We start from the raw sequence: 6,856 nt of genomic DNA, 5'->3' as shown, positions 1-6,856 counted from the left end.
CCAGCACACCCCTTTTTAGTTGAATAATGTATGAAATGTAACGAAATCCGGCATGCTTATATGAAATCCGACCATGTATGAATGAATTTATTTCGATTAGTTCGAATTCTTGTATCACTAGCATTGGATGAACATGCAAAACAATACGTACTAGCATTATTCCCAGGGTGATCACCTCGTTTGCAGCAGTTTCACATGTACTCCCTCCGATCCTTTCTAGTCTGCATACAAGTTTTGTCTGCAGTCAAAGTATCTCTACTTTGACCAATCTTATAGAAAAAAGTATGCACTTTCACAATGTGCGAAGTAAAAAGGAACATAAGGAGTACAAATATTTTGAGCAGATTTTTAGCATTCCTGTACATTGCAATCAAACACACAAGCCTGGCAATTCATATAGAACATTCAAAACAATCGAAGATTATGCATCTCAATGATTCACATGTCAGAGCCAATATTTACTTCACAACTAAAGAATAAAGAAAAAATGGATCAACGCTGCTGACAGCAAAGGGCGTCCCATTCGAAAATATCAAACGCATGTCTTCTTGCTAAAATCAATGAGCAAAATTTGACAAGGTTGTCCCATTCCAAAATATCAAATGCCTACGATTGTGGAATGGGCAGGGTTTGCCATTAGTTCGGACATTGACATGGCACCTCGTGCTAAATAAACCAGTTGTTCTTCTTGTGCATTTCCACCAAAATCACTCACTCGGCACCTCCTTTCTTGTGGTGGAAATGAATGATTTGATGTATTCATGAACATTTTGTGCAGTTCCCATTGAAATCAAGCTGAGCACCCCTGTTTGCAAAAATACAAAAAAGTGATTAGTATAAAGCAAACTCTACTATGAATTGACAGTTTAAACAGGCACCTACATGGTCCATGTAGAGCACACTTTTAGAAAAAGGGAACTCACCGAAAAGAATCCTAGAACAACATTGTACCCACGCATCACAGCAAGAAAATGGAGATTTGTCAGTCCTTCTGAGCTGAAGTTAGTTTGTCTTGTGGGGAGTAATGTAACCATCCTTCAACTGCTCCTTCTGATGAGAAGATAGACAGGGCTTCTTCATCCTGGCATAATCGGAACTAGTCACTTCACGTACTCCATATTCTTCTTTAGAGGAGGATGATCATGTTGTGCAAAGACAAGAGGACAACTAAATGCTAGCATCCCTATTTGCTCGAAAAAAGGAAAGGAAATATTTAAAACAACACAGATGAAGCACTTCTCAAGGACAATACCACTTTTTGATGACAGTATCTAAACAGTAGCACAACGCCAATAGAGATGACAAAGCTCAATCATATGGATGAAATCAGTGTGCGAGTACCAACCTTTATCAAGAGGTTTATTGTGTAGAGCATACAGATGAAGCATTTCTCTGAAACCATCTGTTGCTATCTACTGTGGTGGCCATGCTTACTGTATACTCCTCGATTACTTTAATGTTTCCAACATCTTCTTGTGCAGTTCCACTAAAATATATGGTATCTTCAATATCTGTTTGTACAAGTAGAGATAATTACGTATTACATTAAGAGTGGCAACAAATCAGTGGCAAAAAAATTGCTCATTCTAGTCATAGCAATAAATTAAGATGCAAAAGTACATCATCACTTGTGTCACCACAGTTCAAGTGTCACCACAGTTCTAGTGTCACCATAGTTCCAGTGCTTCATTACATCATTGGGAGTTGATTTTTGTTTTTCTTCCGCTTGTTCTTCCCCTTCATCACTTGTTTCAATAACAGACAAGCTTCGCCTTCAATGTAAGATTTGGCATGTCAATTAGGTTACACAAGTATAACACTAAACAATGACATTAATTTTCAAATGAAAGTGGCAAAATATAGGCCAACAGTTGTGAAATATCCTTATCTTACCTCAATGGGATATTACAGTGCACATACAGATTGGAAGTCTTGTATCCATTTGTGCAGCTCACTAAAATCAAGCAACATTACCATACAAGTAGCACAACATGTGAAAGCACACTACAAAATCATGTGAAAGAAGGCTAGTACATACCTCTCATGACACGGAATTCAAACAACTCACAAGAAGAAGATCAGAACCAAATTTGCCAACACGGATAGGAAGTAAGATCTCCTCTTGTGTAGTTCCACTAAGATCAAGCAATCAAGCAACGTTGTCGGTGTGACATTTTAGTTGAACTGCACAAAACACTCTTAAAACAAAAGTGTTTTGTGTAGTGCAACAAAAGGTCACAATGGCAATGAGGTGAAGTAGATAACCCTGTTTACACAGAGGTGCAAAGGAAACAACTAGTGGTCAATAACGGTGTATGACACATAAGCCAACAAAAAGAAGCATCTACCTTATATAAATGGGAAAGAAAGCAAGATAGTAGCATTTCTCAAATGGTGGCATTGATTAATATTAACAGAGAGATTATATTAATAATAAATTTGTTAAACATGTAATTTGCTTTTAACTGTAGCATTGCATCAATTTTCCAGCAACATTATTAGAGGGTGTTTGTTTACACGGACATTTTGCTGGAGGGACTAAAAAAACTCCGTCTCACTCCCATCTAAACCAAACAGGAGGGACTTAGGGACTAAAAGTGGGAATTTGGGACTAAAGAATAAGACCCTGCGATGCATCGCACCTTGTCTCTATTAGTTCATTACTAGGGGTAACATGGTCTTTTAGCATGTCATTTCATAACCTTTACTCCATGTTTAGTCCCTGGAACCAAGAAGGTAGGGACTAGGGAGTTTTTAACCAAACAGGGCCTTAGATTAACAACAGCTAAAGAGCTGCACGGGACAGTGGACGCACCAGCACCATGTGTATCTACGGATGTACTGGGGTGATGCACAGTCTGTTGCAACAAAGAACAAACAACCAAAGAGCGTATTTGTGTTGGTCCCAGTTTTTTATCTTTAGATACCTTTCCCTATGTGAGCGCAGCAAATCTAGTCCTGCTCAAACTCTACTGCCTTGTCCCCAAAATCAAAACAAAAGATCAGTTCGTTATAGATGTGTGTACTGCGTTTGTCATTGTTTTCCCTTTCTGACCAACGTAAGTGCTGGGTAGCCAGTCGGTACTAGTACTTTCCCCCCTTCCTTTCCTCTTTGAACCACATCCTAGATTTATGCTATACAACTTTCCCCACTACTTTCCCCCATTCCTTTCCTCTTTGAACCACGTCATAGATTCATGTGATTCAACTTTTCCCACTACTTTCCCCCTTCCTTTCCTTTTTGAACCACGTCCTAGATTCATGCTATACAACTTTTCCCACTACTTTCCCCCATTCCTTTCCGCTTTGAACCACGTCCTAGATTCATGGTATGCAACTTTCCCCACTACTTTCATGTTTGATCCAACACCTAGATTCGAGTGCAGAAGCGGAAAAAGCCCACATGCAGCTAGAGCAATGCATGTGGAATAAGTAAATTATACCTTAAGGTTCTTGGGGTGTGGTTCCGTGGGCGACCGGAGGCCGTTCGACCCACACTATGTACGGCGGCAAATAAGAAGGGGTCGGAGCCCTCCCGCGCCGCTGCTGGGTGAAAGTGAACAGCTGCGCTGGTAGTTGACTCCCTCCCTCACCGACAGCGACAGTGTTAAGCCTCCTTCCCTTCCCGGCGGACGGATCCTGCCATCTCTTTGACCAGCAGTGAGGGGAGAGAGAGAGGCCAACGAAGACTTATTTAGATCTGGAGAGGGTGGGAGAGTATGAAGAGAGCAACTACAAGCAGACCAGCAGTGAGGGGAGAGATAGAGGCTAACGAAGTCTTGTTTAGGTCTGGAGAGGGTGAGAGAGTGTGAAGAGAGCAACTACAAGCGCTGAGGCTCCAGCGTGTATATATATACTCGAGAGAGTGTGAAGAGTGCAAACCCTAGAAAACAAGTGTCGAGGCTGCAGCTGATCGTATAGCTCCGTATCCATCCATTTTGAGCAGTCAAAGAATCCCCCTGGCACGAATTATGCTCAAGTGTAGTTATCGAACCCGAGACCTCAAGTTTGATGAGCAAACAGGCTAACCAGCTAGACAACCCTCCCGTTATCGAACCCGAGACCTCAATAACCTCTAGAGAGGAAAATAACCTTGTATACGTTCCTGCATTCATGTGACAAGCATGCCATGTTTTTTTGTGTGGGAGTCATTGGGATTTAAATCATAATCGTGTCATGTGGCTTTGGTGGTAAGACTATCCACAGTGGTGTAGAAATAATGCATCCTTAGTCACCTTACCTCTCTCCACGTAGTACGTTGGGTCCCACCAGTCAGAGGGTGAAACAAACAAATTAATAATAAAAATTAAAAGTGCCAGCGGTGTATCTTACCTCACACATCTCGCTACTCTTTGGGAACACTGTCCAATTGATCCATCTGTTCACTCACGTACTATCATAAGTGAATCCTTATTATAACATGCACACAATTTTGGGCACTTGTATTTGACCTAAGTCAGTGTGTGATACGTCTCCAACGTATCTATAATTTTTGATTGCTCCATGCTACTTTATCTACTGTTTTGGACTATATTGGGCTTTATTTTCCACTTCTATATTATTTTTGGGACTAACCTATTAACCGGAGGCCCAACCCAGAATTGTTGTTTTTTGCCTATTCAGTATTTCGAGGAAACAGAATATCAAACGGAGTCCAAACGGAATGAAACCTTCGGGAACGTGATCTTCTCACCAAACATGATCCAGGAGACTTGGACCCTACTCCAAGAAGTTTCCGGGGAGGTCACGAGGGTGGAGGGCGCCCCCCTGGGCGCGCCCCCCTGCCTCGTGGGCCCCTCGGAGCTCCACCGACGTGCTCCTTCCTCCTATATATACCTACGTACCCCCATTAGACCAGACACGGAGCCAAAAACCTAATTCCACCGCCGCAACTTCCTGTATCCACGAGATCCCATCTTGGGGCCTGTTCCGGAGCTCTGCCGGAGAGGGCATCCATCACGGAGGGCTTCTACATCAACACCATAGCCCTTCCGATGAAGTGTGAGTAGTTTACTTCAGACCTTCGGGTCCATCGCTAGTAGCTAGATGGCTTCTTCTCTCTTTTTGGATCTCAATACAATGTTCTCCCCCTCTCTCGTGGAGATCTATTCGATGTAATCTTCTTTTCGCGGTGTGTTTGTTGCGACTGATGAATTGTGGGTTTATGATCCAACTTATCTATGAATAATATTTGAATCTTCTCTGAATTCTTTTATGTATGATTGAGTTATCTTTGCAAGTCTCTTCGAATTATCCGTTTGGTTTGGCCAACTAGATTGGTAGTTCTTGCAATGGGAGAAGTGCTTAGCTTTGGGTTCAATCTTGCGGTGTCCTTACTCAGTGACAGAAAGAGTTGCACGACACGTATTGTATTGTTGCCGTCGAGGATAACAAGATGGGGTATTTATCATGTTGCATGAATTTATTCCTCTACATCATGTCATCTTGCTTAAGGCGTTACTCTGTTTTTAACTTAATACTCTAGATGCATGCTGGATAGCGGTCGATGAGTGGAGTAATAGTAGTAGATGCAGGCAGGAGTCGGTCTACTTGTCACGAACGTGATGCCTATATACATGATCATACCTAGATAACCTCATAACTATGCTAAATTCTATCAATTGCTCAACAGTAATTTGTTCACCCACCGTAGAATATCTATGCTCTTGAGAGAAGCCACTATTGAAACCTATGGCCCCCGGGTCTATTCTCATCATATCAATCCCCATTACTTTATTTTACTTGTTTTGCTTTTACTTTTCACTTTGCATCTTTATACCAAAAATACCAAAAATATTATCTCTATCAGATCTCACTCTCGTAATTGACCGTGAAGGGATTGACAACCCCTAAGCGTTGGTTGCGAGTTGCTACCGTTTTGTGCAGGTACGAGGGACTTGCGCGTGACCTCCTACTGGATTGATACCTTGGTTCTCAAAAACTGAGGGAAATACTTATGCTACTGTGCTGCATCACCCCCTCCTCTTCGGGGAAAACCAACGCTAGCTCGAGACGTAGCAAGAAGGATTTCTGGCGCCGTTGCCGGGGAGGCCTACGCCAAGTCAAGTCAAGATTTACTCTCCCGTCAACGAGCAATTTCTGGCGCCGTTGCCGGGGAGGCCTACGCCAAGTCATGTCAAGATTTACTCTCCCGTCAACGAGCCATTTCTGGCGCCGTTGCCGAGGAAGCCTACGCAAAAGTCAACATACCAAGTACCCATCACAATCTCTATCTCTCGCATTACATTATTTGCCATTTGCCTCTCGTTTTCCTCTCCCCCACTTCACCCTTGCCGTTTTATTCGCCCTCTCTTTCCCAATCTCCTCCTCTTTTTCCCTTTGCCTTTTGTTTGCTCGTGTGTTAGTTTGCTTACCTGTCGCTATGTCAAATTCCTTATCTTCTCCATTATCTCCCGAGAATGAAGTGCTAAATTTTAAACAAAGGGAGGGAGAAAATCTAAAAGATGCTTGGTATAGAATTTGCAATGCTCAAAATAGATCTACCAGAAAGCAATCTACTTCAGTCCTTCTTCGCAATTTTTATGTAGGTGCTAATCCTTGGTATAGATATATCCTTGATACCATTACCGGAGGGAATTTTTTGGATAGCCATACTTTTGATTCCTATAATGTTTTAATAGATTTATTTGGCTCACCTGCCCTTTTGCTTAATGGAACTGTGTTAACCTTGGAGCATGTTATGCAAAGGCTTGAAATTATTGAAAACAAAGTTGCTACCATTAAATCCATTGAAAATCTAGATAAAAAGATTCATACTCAAATTACTCAATATGGATCTAAGGTAGTAATGACTTTGAAAAATATTAAGGAGAAGGAACCCATGGTTAATGAAAAA

This window comes from Triticum urartu, chromosome 2A (assembly GCF_056163025.1).
Source record: "Triticum urartu cultivar PI428250 chromosome 2A, HENAU_Tu73, whole genome shotgun sequence".
NCBI lineage: Eukaryota > Viridiplantae > Streptophyta > Magnoliopsida > Poales > Poaceae > Triticum > Triticum urartu.
Note: the sequence above shows the minus strand (reverse complement) of the source record.